The sequence below is a fragment of the Callospermophilus lateralis genome, unplaced genomic scaffold, assembly GCF_048772815.1.
Source record: "Callospermophilus lateralis isolate mCalLat2 unplaced genomic scaffold, mCalLat2.hap1 Scaffold_190, whole genome shotgun sequence".
In the NCBI taxonomy this organism is placed as follows: domain Eukaryota; kingdom Metazoa; phylum Chordata; class Mammalia; order Rodentia; family Sciuridae; genus Callospermophilus; species Callospermophilus lateralis.
Genome location: NW_027512918.1, coordinates 563,072 through 575,816, shown reverse-complemented (window position 1 = coordinate 575,816; position 12,745 = coordinate 563,072). Strand labels below are relative to the sequence as shown.

Sequence of the window (12,745 nt, the reverse complement as noted above, 5' to 3'; positions counted from 1 at the left end):
GGTAGACATATACAGGATATAAGGAATCAAATGCTGTGCAAAAAATCATCTTCAGTAAATGTATTGTTTGAAACAATACATTTTCCTAAAGCAGTCATGCTAGAATGAATGAAAGGCCAATTCTCAGGTAAGTCTGAAGCACTATAATAAGATGCTAAAACATTTAACCTCTATGTCAAATACTCTTTGGGGAAAGGCACATAGAGTTCTCATCTGGATATAAAATAATTTCCTGTCTCATTATTCTAACCTATGTTCTAACCAGCAGAAGTTGCAACAGGACAAATGGCAGAAAAGGGGATTTCAGGCAATAAACAAAAAGGAAAGAAGAAATTTAAAAAAAAAAATATATATATATATATATATATATATATATATATATATATATATATATATATATATATATATATTTTGTTTGTTTGTTTGAGATGGATATAATACCTTTACTTTGTTTATTTATTTTTATCGAACCCAGTGCCTCACAAGTATTTGGCAAGCACTCTACCACTGAACTACAACCTCAGGCCCAGAAAGAAGAAATTTTGCAATAAATTACTTCTTAGTCCAGTTTGACATCCTCCAACATTCCTGCCTTTTGCTAGAGGTCTCAGGAAATGTTCCATCTTTACTTTCAAACAAGGAACTTGTAATTTCTGGATAAAGCTGATCTCTTTTCCCAGAGCCTCAGTAAAAAGACTGCCTGCGCCAGTTGTAACCCCATTTTTAATTGCTGATTTCCTAAAACAAGCAATTTAACTATAGCAATATATGTGTTGAAGAGTCATTAAGAACTACCCATTTGAGAGTGCTGTGTTGAAAATATAAGAGAAAGATAGAATAATCCAATGTTTGGGTTCTTAAGAAAACAGGAAAGAAGGAGATGCAATTCAAAGTGGAGTCTGTCTGCCTGCAAGTAGAGGCAGCCTGGCAGTGGGTTAAAATGGTTTTCTTCCTCTCCCCTTCCCCCTTTCCTTTACTTCTGTGAAAGTTCAAAATAAATACAGGTAGTATAGATGAGGAAAGACCAGGATATACAAATTGTAATGCAATCTTCAGTATTTCAGAGTAAAACCCAGAGTAGATGACATCTTCATATAACCACCAGCGTTTTTTGTTTGTTCAACTCAAAAATCATCAAATATTAATGCATAATTTCACCTACTAAAGATAAAATCATGGCACTTGGAAAAAATCCAAGTTTTTTTAAAAACAAAAAATAGCCAAAATTCTGGTTAATAAGTAATTCAGACTTTCTTAAGCAATACACTATAAAAATATAAAAAACACACCTTTTTATAAAAATATTTTCATACTATATACTTTTTTTGTAAAACCTGTTTTAAAAAAATATTTTGCAGAAAATAACAAATAACAGTACAACCTAACAAAAAATAAAACTATGCTGAAATACCAGCCTTTCTCTGATAATTCAGAAGGTACTTGAAGATTCTATCTAGCTTCAATATCTCAGGAAATAGCTCAGAAGCAGTTTCCCAGCTTAAGAATTATGTCACACTTTATATATCAATCTTATCTTTTATATATCAATAATCACTATTTAGCAAATATCTTCTATGTCTAAGGAATAATGCAATCCTTTACTGTGAATTGGCTTTAAACATTAAAAATTAATTCCAAATTACTTGAAAACAAAGGTCGGTCACCAATATTGAGCACATTCTAATGAAATAGAAAGTAGCCTTGTTAGTATTCTATACTCAATCCTATGTACACAACACCCAGCTCATGGGTTGTTTGTTTTTAATGAAACAAAATTATCACAGATATTAAAACTGTATTACCTTCATAATGTTAACTAAATCTGTTTGATAGTAGCGATCCTGATGTGCATTTGCTGCTGCTAGTGTAAGAAGATAATCATTCCTTGCGTGGGTAGCTTTGGAATTACACTCAGATCGCCGGGCTTTTAACTAAAACATAATAATAAAAGGCAAAAAATCAGTGCAAACTGATACTGTATGGAAAAACAGCAATTAATGGCTCCCCACCAAGAGTAAAAATAACAATGTGGAGAAAACATTTACATGTATGTAAAAATTATACTTCACTATTAAGAAATGAAATAGTACCTGAAAACATGGGGAGAACATTTTAAACCTTTGTTATTTATACTTAACATAATTCCAAAGTTTGCTACAGAACTGAAAAATATTTTTTTGAGTTTATTGAGATGGGAAAATAAAGGTTCTAAATAAAGGTTCCTTATTTTTGAAGACATGGGTAAATCTGGAGGTTTTAGATACTATTATTTTAAAAATCAACAATCCAAATGTGTCAGAAAAACTTCCTGTTGGTGGGGAGTCTGGCAACAAACTCTGGTCTGTAAGCTTACTTGACAGGTACTCCAGTTTGAGGGCCCCTCAGAAAAACTCACTTGCACCAGCCCAGAAGACCTGGTCTTAAGGTATTAAGTCTGAGTGAAATGATTCTACAGCGCTTCTGAAAGCCCCTGCACTTTGTCTCTTGGACTAAGAGTTAAATACACAGACTACATGAGTTGTAACACATCCAAACCTACCCCTCAAGCAGTCTTGGGAAGCAAGCTATGTCCAGTGTCCACACCTGGGTGAAAAATCAAATCACTGGGAAGGAAAGTTCCTCACTGGGTTATTGACTTTGAAATGCTTCTCTAAAGTAGAAAAACCCCACTTCCATTCTCAAAAGACCCCAAACTTTTAAAATATAAGGTAAGGTTTCTCAATTGTGAAATATACCTTTCAAAAACTCACCTTTACACTTGCTTTTTGTAAACTGATTCTTGATTGAAAAAGACTAAGTTTAGACCTATATAAAAATAGAAAAGAATGTTTAATAAAATTATATCATAATAAGATTACCAAATGTTATAATTACTAAAAAAAATTAATAACCCTTTTCCAAGACACTGTTCTAAAGTGAATTTACAAAGGTCAAAAGTGATGCTTATTTGCCTTTATTTATAAGTTATATATATTTAATATTATAGGAAAATAAAAATACTGGGATTAACATATTTAAAATACCCTTAAAAATACAATTTGACCAAGAAAAAAATAAAAATATATTAGTATATTCTAATAAAAAAGAGTCATCAAACTATATGTTATTCCTAGTATCATATAATTCCACACACTTCAGTTCTTTTACAAAAGGTCAGAGAAACCCCATTGCAACCAACCTGGGGAGACCAAGGTTCTCAGAGCTATGTGTGTCAGGTGGTACAACACCAGAATGCAATCTATAGGCTCTAGAAAGTCCTTGCTTTTGTTACTCCCCTCATTAAAAATGATTTGTGTTTGGGTTCTTGCCTGCCTGTGTGCCCCCTCCCTCCTAAAGGTAATCTGAACTAAGAAGGCCCTTAAGACTCTCTGTCCTGTAAACTTTTGTTCTATTTAATCTTCTCCCACTCTGGTGTTCTTACTTATCTCCCTTGATGCCTAAGTTTTTTGGGGGTGGAACTATAACCTGTCAGTCAGCAGTAGTATGCTGCTTTTACTTAAAGGCTAGAGATAAGTACATAGACAAAATCAACAGACAGATGCTAAGGAACAAGCAACAGTCCCACAGCCATGATTTTTTTGAAGCTGAAATGTTTGTCTTAACTGCAGTGTCATGGTGATTGCCATGGGAGAGTTCAATGCATGCACTGGCAGCTATGCCTCTTAGTATGAAGCAGAATTGCAGACCATTTGGGACTAGAAGGTGAAGCAGCCAGTCTGTGTACAGACACTGTGAAGAGGACAGCAAAAGTTGCCTCTTGCATTTCTAACAAGAGAGAAAACATTCAGGGATGAATATACAGTTTCCTAACTCCTCCGCACTGCTTTAAAAAAAATTGGGTCTAAGATATTTCTGTTATTTCCTGCCTAGTTGTATTCCTATTTTATGAGAATTTTTTGTTTTTATTAATCATATTTCTATTCATTTTGATGTAGGAAAGCTAAGATTACCTATATTAAGATTTGAAAGTACCTGTCAGGGTAAGAAAGACTGTGCTTGAAGCACTGTCATTTCTCCTTTTTAAATAGTCATTATCCAAATAGGCTGACCTGCACATGGATAGTCCAACATAAAATTATAGATTTAAATTTATGGCATCTGCTTCATTTGCTAATCTGCATACACTTCTTGTATGGTATTTAGGTAGGCATTAACAATAGCATAAAATGTCCTTGAAGATGACAATCTAAAAAAAATAAGGATTTTTAAAAATCACACACTATACAAATAAAAAACTATACTGTGTACTAGTCTTTACCATCTATCCTTCAAATGTTAATGTTCCTTGGGTCTCCAAATTCAAATTCATATCTCACTGTATATATGACTGCATCCCTATAACTGATGGACATCCTATAACCTTCAGAATTCAATTCTCAGTGCCAGATTCTCACATAAGAACAGATATTTGATCACCTCCCAAATATATCCATGTCAGTGTCTCCCAGGCTCTTCAGAATTTACATATCCAAAATGGAACTTACCATCTACTTCAGACTAACCCTCTTCCTCCTGTAGTCTCTCCTAATGGGCCTATCATAGCATCCATCAAAACTATATTTACTTCAGTGCTTAGTCCCCTTCCTGATTTTCCTATCCCTGCTTAGAAAAAAACATACTCATTCTTCTTCCAAGAATCTGCCCAAGCATCACTTCTTCTATAAAGGTTCCTTTATCAACAGGCAATAGTAATCTCTCCATTTTCTATGCTTTCAAAACAGTGTTTTCAGATTACTACTCTAAGCAATTAGTGACTAGGTGAGTGTCTTTAGGTAGATAATTTCTTTGAGTTTACTATGAATAGACAAATGATGAAGTTACTTTTTTAAATCATATGCTCTAAATTCCTTGAAGGCACAAAAGCGCACCTAACTTATCTGTGACCCATAGTGCCCAATATAATGACTAAATAAATATTAACTGAATTAAGACATAGAGCCATTTTTTTACTCTGTAGTTGAATTAATTTTCCAGAGAAGTTATACACTGAAGTAAGATGTCTCACTTTGAATTTGGCCACATGAGAAGGCAGTTCCTCGTGATCAGTTCCGTGAAATAGACCTAGTCAAATACACACTTCTCAGGAACAGTCCACCCATGGCTAAATTAGGCATTTGTAGATGCTCTACAAATCTGTCAATTCTCTGTTCTAGAATCCCAGAGAGTTTAAAAGACAAGTTCCTAAAAGCCAGAATGGTACAATAATCCCAACTGAGATCTGCTAACCTCCAGATCTTATTGGAAAGATGGATTTAGTGACTCCATGAATGCATGGGAAATATTTGAATGCTCAAAAAATAAAATAAAAACAATAAACTTAAATTAGAAAAATATTAAATGTTACACTGTAATATCAAGTATTCAGTGAGTATTCATTCATCAACCCATCATACTAAATAAACTTCCCAGGAACCCCTGAATTTTCCTAAGTTGCTGACGAAGTTGCTTAAATTTCTTGCAGATAAAAGCCATTTTAGGAAGCTAGATGTGTTAGCACACACCTATAAATAATAGCTACTCAGGAAGCTGAGTCAGGAGGATAAATAGTTCGATCCCAGCCTGGGCAACATAGAGAGACCCTGTCTCAACAATGACAACAAAACAACATGTTAGAGGTAACCCCCTCCTTGCTGGACTATTTGTACAATTGTCCAAACCTTTCTGATTTTATGCCTACGAGTTTGGACTCCTAGATTTTGCAACAATCAGCACTGTGAACAGAAGTCTTAGCTCTCCTGATCACAAGCCTCCTAAGTTCAGTTCTATAACACAGGTTTCCCACCCCCCCCACCAATATTTATCACACTTCCTCAAAGTGTCATTGCAAAAATCTCTATCGCTTGATTGGTATATCCTATTACCAATTGCCAGTTCCTTCCTTTCCTTAATAGGCTCAGGCTAGGGTGGTGGCTCTAAGGTAGACCAATTGCCTAGTGTGCATGAGGCACTGGGTTCAATCCTCAGCACCACATAAAAATAAAATTTAAAAAAAAGTCTCAAAATAAAGGACTATAATTCACATATATTGAAAGTAATATTGACAAAATTGTTAAAGCATACTTTAAAAAGTAGAAATATGAGAATTACATGTACAATAAAAAACAGTGCTTGGGATAGGGTTTTAAAAGGAGGTCAGTGCTCTTGTTCACTTGATGTGCCCTTGTTCCTTCAATGACACCTTGAGATATCATAGGGATTTCAACTATAACTGAATTTTAGAGTCTAGCATGATAAAATGAGGCTCTTAAACCCTACTTTCTGATATCATCATGGCTTTTACTAGACTCTCCATAAGTTTTCAAGTCTGTAAGTGCAATGTTCATTTATCTTGTCTAAATATTCAATTTAAAGGTCAGAGATTCCTACTTTGCCACTTTAACAGATAAAAACCAGTCAATATAAAATGAAAATGGGACCTAAAGTACATAACATATGTAGAACAAATGAAACCAACACAACCTAAGAACAAATCTATATGCTATATAAACAAAAAACAAAGTATTAATTAGCAAAAATAACATTTAACTGCATAATAATTTTCTCAGAAATATTAAAATACATACTTTGCCTCAATGTCAGCTTTCTCTCGCACTGCATGAGCCATCTGCTCAGTCTCAAAGTACTTCTTTTTGCCTTTAGCCAAATCTTTCACTGTCTCTTGTAATTCAGTTTGGATCTTTGTCAACTGGTCCATACACTGTAAAATACAAAAGTGCAATTATTACAATTTTTAGTTTTCAGGCTGACAGAAATGAGTTTGTCTGAAGGACCATGCATTATTCCTTCAGGATGGAAACCCAGGAGAAAAATCAGCACTTTTAATGACTTTCAAATTGCAAATTAGAATTCCATGCACAGCTGGTACCTCCATCTCAAGTACTGTGTCAAATAGTGTCACAGTTTGCCGAACAATCATGACTGACATTTAGGTAAGGCATAAGAAGAGCAACCATAAAAGGCTTGCTGTTGCAGATATCATGGCAATAAAGAAAAAAAAAGAATAAACCAATTCTGTTATTTCTTCATAATCAATAGTCTCCTTTTTCTAAGTTCTAAGAAGATAAAATGATTAAGAGCTTAAGTAGTCTACTAAGGTAAATGAATTATATGTATTTTTCTGTAAAACTGTTTAAATATTGAATTTCAACAGTTTTTTGTTATTTTTACTTATTTATTTTTGAAATTCTAGGTTCAAATCTAAATCTCTTTAAATCTGATAACACTATAATGGATATGGTGGCAGTTTACAAATTCTAAATTATTAGACAAATAATAGCCACAATTCTTTCTTTTATTTTTGTGGCACTGGGGGCCAAACAGAGATTTGTAGATGCTAATGATGTGCTGTACCACTGAGCTAAAACCCAAACCCCCAAATCACAGTTATTTCAAGGAGGGTAGATAAACTCTAGTATAAATGAGAAAAATATGGACAAAGGCACTACTAAGTAAACAGAAGAATGGCAAAAAGCCTTATGTTACTGTGGATCTTGTTCTGATTTAAAAGCAAATATTCACATATAAAAAATGATCCAGAAGGGGCTGGGGTTGTAAGTCAGTGGTAGAGCACTCACCTAGCACATGCAAGGCCCTGGTTTCGATCCTCAGTACCATATAAAAATAAATAAAATAAAAGCAATTGTGTCCAACTACACCTAAAAATAAATATTTTTAAAAAATGATCCAGAAAAGATTATGGTATTATTCTCATTGTAATTTTCATTATAATCTTAAGTCCTTCATAATTATAATGTGTCTGTTTATTCCCAAGTATACAAAAGAAAACTGCCAAAATAAAGAACATTATAAAAAGAACATTAACTTTAATGTTATAGAGGGAGAATATTAAGTTGAAACTGGTTCTCATGGTGACAGAATTTGAATTAGCCTATCTTCCTATAGTCTGGAAAGTGTGAAAATTGGACAAAGCATACCCAGGTCTTACAGAATTGAGACCTAGAAGAGGACCACACCTATATAACTCTCCACTCAACCTGACTTTCCCTCCTTTTAGGACATCTGTTGAATCATGGCACAGAAATAGGATATAAACAGAAAATAGTATTCTTACTCTGTTCTGTGGAGATAGTCTGTAGTTCAGGGGATGATGAAAACATCAGGAAGGCATCTTTGTAAGGCAAAGATCTAGAAAGAAGGATATTACAGAGAGGAGCAAGTTCAAAACACTACATGTGATTTTCCCTTGAGTCATCTGTTGATTTCTAATAGGTATATGGAGAATGAAACGCCAAGAAATCCAGCAGATAAAAGTAGCTAATGACTGGTCAGAGATCAGAAGATCAGAGTTGCTGTATGATGCTGAGAAGAAAAGCTAGAGTTCAAGTTTTGTCAGAGTAGAAAAGTCTTGGAGTAAGCATCCCGCACTTTCAGTTAAGACCAAAGAAGTAAAATAGATCACCCCTAAAAAGACCCCCAAAACCAGACCTTAACAGGACAAAGGTCTAGCATTCTATCTGCCTGCTAAATATCACCATATTTGGAAATAACATCTTCAAGAACCTTCACATGTTTGATCCACAATGTTCAGCATGGTGAGGCACACTAAAGCCATAGACCAAATAATGAAAACCAAGAAGATCAGCATACAATAAAAAAAAAACACATAGTGATTCATTTAGTGGAATTATGAAACAGATTAGGAGCACATGGAAAACAGGGAGAATTACAACTGAAAAATGGAATCTAACCTCCAAAAAGTCACATTAAAACTCTGTAACTGAAAAAATACATTAAGATTCCAAAAGATAAGTTTTTAAAATATTAGGAATAGAAGAACCGAGAATTAATAAATAGCCAAATAGACCAATAGAAGTATATATAGAAAAAAGGGTAGAAATACAAAGTAGAAAAAGTATAAAAGAAATATGGACAGAGTCAAAAGGTCTAACAAAACAAAAGTCATAATAGGAAGATAAAAAGAACAACAGGCTGAAAGATTTTTTTTTTTTTTTTTTTTTTTTTTTGGTACCGAGGATTGAACTCTAAGCCACATCCCCAGCCCTTTTTGTATTTTTTTTAAAGACAGTGTCTCACTGTTGTTTAGCACCTCGCTAAGTTGCTGAGACTGGTTTTGAACTTGCAATCCTCCTGCCTCAGCCTCCCAAGCCTCTGAGATTGTAGGTGTGTGCCACTGCACTGGGCTAGAGGATTTTTGTATTGTTCATGAGGTAGTAAAATATTAATTCAAGGTAGATTATAAAAGTTAATTTGGGACTAAGTTTGGGGAACAGTAAAATTACTAAATCAAGGTAATCTAATAAATTAGCATATTGAAATCTCTAAGGTAATTACTAAAAGAATTATAGTATTATAAAATTAGGAAGCTAACGGTGGAGGAAAAATTTATGATAAAAATATAAGAACACTCAACATCATTAACCATTATCAAAATTATAATCAATGAAATAGTACCTCACAACTGTGATGGTGATTAAAAAAAAAGTGGGGGGCTGGATTTGTGGCTCAGCAGTAGAGCGCTTCCCTAGCACATGTGAGGTCCTGGGTTCAATCCTTAGCACCACATTAAAAAAATAAAATGTAAATAAAATAAAGGTATTGTGACCAACTACAACTAAAAAAAAAAAACAAGACAAGTATCGGCAGGGTTGTGGAGAAACTGGAAGCTTCGTCATACATTGTTAGTAGGAATGCAAAATGATGTAGCCAACATGAAGAATCATTCTACTAGTTTTACTACAACTTTTGGAGAAATTGAAAATCTGGGATTGCTATCCAGAAGATTTCTAAATGTGGCATTCTGGGGACCAACAAGTGGAAGGAGTTACTAAAAGATGAAACCATTGGAGAATGCAGAGCTAATGGAAAGAAAGAGTGAGTTCTACTACCATCATCTGAGCCCGCCTTGGATTTGCCAATGCCTGAATAAGTCTTGCAGTATTCAGATATATAAAATAATACAATCTCATTTTGGCTTAAACCAGTTTGAAATAGGTTTTGTTATGTGCAATCCCAGGTTCATGATAGTTAAGCCCATTGTATAACATTCAACAACTGCTTTGTAAACACAAATGCCATTATTATCATCTATATCATGATACAAGTTAATTCCTATCAAATCTCAAATATTTTCCCCCCCAGGAATGTTGTATAATTCAGGTCTGAATCTATCCACCAGTGGAAAAGCAAAGAAGTAGCTAAATTTTTTTCAAGATATTCAGATTTTGGGGGCTGGGTTTGTGGCTCAGCGGCAGAGCGCTCTCCTAGCAAGTGCGAGGCCCTGGGTTGGATGCTCAGCACCACATAAAAATTGGGACCCATTGAAGAAGTTGTGCCAAAAGCTGATAAACTGGCTGAAGAGCATTCATCCTGAGAGATCCTCTTGCCAAATTTAAGCACTCATCCAGTGTATTTTCCCCTCTCCTTGCCTTTAATCCTAAAAACCACAGTTTTCTGTGTAGGCCACACAGAGCCTGATTGAAGATTATGGTTCTGTTTGAAGAATATTTAAGGTTTCCAATAAAATATACACCCCTCAGGGGGAAAAAAAAAGATTCAGATTTTGAAAAAAGTAGAACTTTTCAGTAATTCAGTTAGATTTGATAAATACAATGGCAACTTGAACCACAATATTTCTGCCTGATTAGCAAGTTAAATTGTATTATTTCTCTGTTCTTCCCTTCTATTCCTTTTTCTGCATAATCAGATACATACACATACATGAATGTACATTTTCTTCCAACTTAAGATCATTGATGAGTGGTCACATAGTTTAATCACATAGTCTACAATGAACAAGATAATTTTGGGCAAAGATAAGCATAAACATTTTTATACAAATGTGTTAAAAGTACTCTACATGGGAGGAATAGATGAATTCTAGATGGGGAAGAGGGGTGGGAGGGAAAAGGAGTGGGCAGGGGATTAGAAAGATGGTGGAATGTGATAGACATCATTGTCCAAAGTACACGTATGAAGACACGAATTGGGTGTCAAATAGTTTATATTCAAACAGAGATATGAAAAATTGTGGTATATATGTGTAGTAAGAATTGTAATGCATTCCGCTGTCATTTATTTATTTTTTAAAATCAATTAAAAAAAAGAACTATGAAAAAAGTGCTCTTTTTTAAGAGGTTAAAATTTTATATATACACATATATGCATTTAACACACTTATTTTATGCAACTGAAATCATCTTTGGCAAACAAGAAAATTAGTATTTTTACAAATGACAATCAGAATTGGAACAATGGATGGATTCTGAAATATTATTTCCTTAAATAATTGCTTTACTATTCTGAAGTATTAATATCTCTATTAAAAAACTTCAATAACTGGGACTGGGGTTGTGGCTCAGAGGTGCAGCACTTGCCTACCATGTATGAGGCATTGGGTTCGATCCTCAGCACCACATAAAAATAAAAATAAAGATGTTTTGTCCACCTATAACTTAAAAAAAAGTTATTGATTTAAGACCTTCTTAAAAAAAACTTTAATTTCTTATTAAGTATCATGATAATCTCCATTTTTATTAGTCTCTTTCCAAAAAGGACACAATTCAAACATATACTTTCAACAGCATACTATAACAATCACATAAGATAATGATATTTTTCCTATGAATTTTAAATTTCTGGATAATCAAATAAATAGGTCCTTTTGAAAAAAAACTTTACTTATGTATATCCTACACAATTCAACTTTAGAGTACACTAGACTTTTAAAAATAAGATTAATTATGCAAAATGGCACAAGTTGAAACTGAGGCTAATTAATACAAACTGTTCTCAAGATATAGTGGACTTAATAACAATTATTTTAATATACATCCAACTGTACCATACTGTGAAACTATACAGGTGTATTTACTTGAGTTATATTTCTAAGGAGTATTTACTGAACTTTCCCAATTTCCATGAATTCAAATTACACTCAGCTTTATCAGTTAATAAAACATGGTTGAGAAATTCTAGTAAAATGCCACCCAAAAACATCTGTGACCATATTTTTAAAACATTCAAATTTTTAAAAGCAATTTAGCATAATTTTACAGACTGCAAATGTAGCAGTGAGGTATTAAAATGTATAAAAGACACAAAAAAAGTGGGAACATACCCTTTTTAGTTGCTGTTCTTTTAAGCTTCTCACAGTCCTGGCAGGCTCAGAAATGAAGTTTTTATAATTTTCATATATATTGATCCGAGACTGGGCTACCTGCATTGTTCCCTCGAGAAAGGATTTCCAAACAGGATACATGCTCCTAAATTCAAAGAGGGACAGAGAAGTATTAGGCAGGAAAATGCAAGAAAATCTAATCTTTTGCTCACTGTCAAACACTGACAGAATAAATATCTTCTTCAGAACCATAAATGTGTATTTATATTGGCTTCAAGGCAATATTTCAGCATACAGAAAAGCATGGCATATACTCTACCCCACTATTATTCAGCAATGGGGAGTAAAGGAATAAAAAGATTACAATTTGAGACAAAGCTAACACTATAAAAATAGTGAATAATTTAGACTTTTCAGGACTTTCACTGTCACAGGGTCATCATTATGAATATCAGATTTTATTACTTCATCATGGTATTCTATTTTATAGACTCAGATTTAGAGAGTAACTCTTGGTCATACAACATGGTAGTATAGAAATAAAGATGAAGATTGGTTAACTCTAAATTACATTCTCTTTCAACTAAACTGTCTTACATAAACCCATTTGGCTAGAAAAAATGAATGTCATGAACAACTAACTGCTTA

General features: G+C 33.7%; 1 pseudogene; it reads right to left on the bottom strand.

Annotated features, from left to right (window-relative positions):
* The window catches only part of LOC143390013 (F-BAR and double SH3 domains protein 2-like), a 145,718-nt pseudogene extending 133,480 nt beyond the window's left edge, over positions 1 to 12,238 (bottom strand).
* Between the last annotated feature and the right edge of the window lie 507 nt (positions 12,239 to 12,745).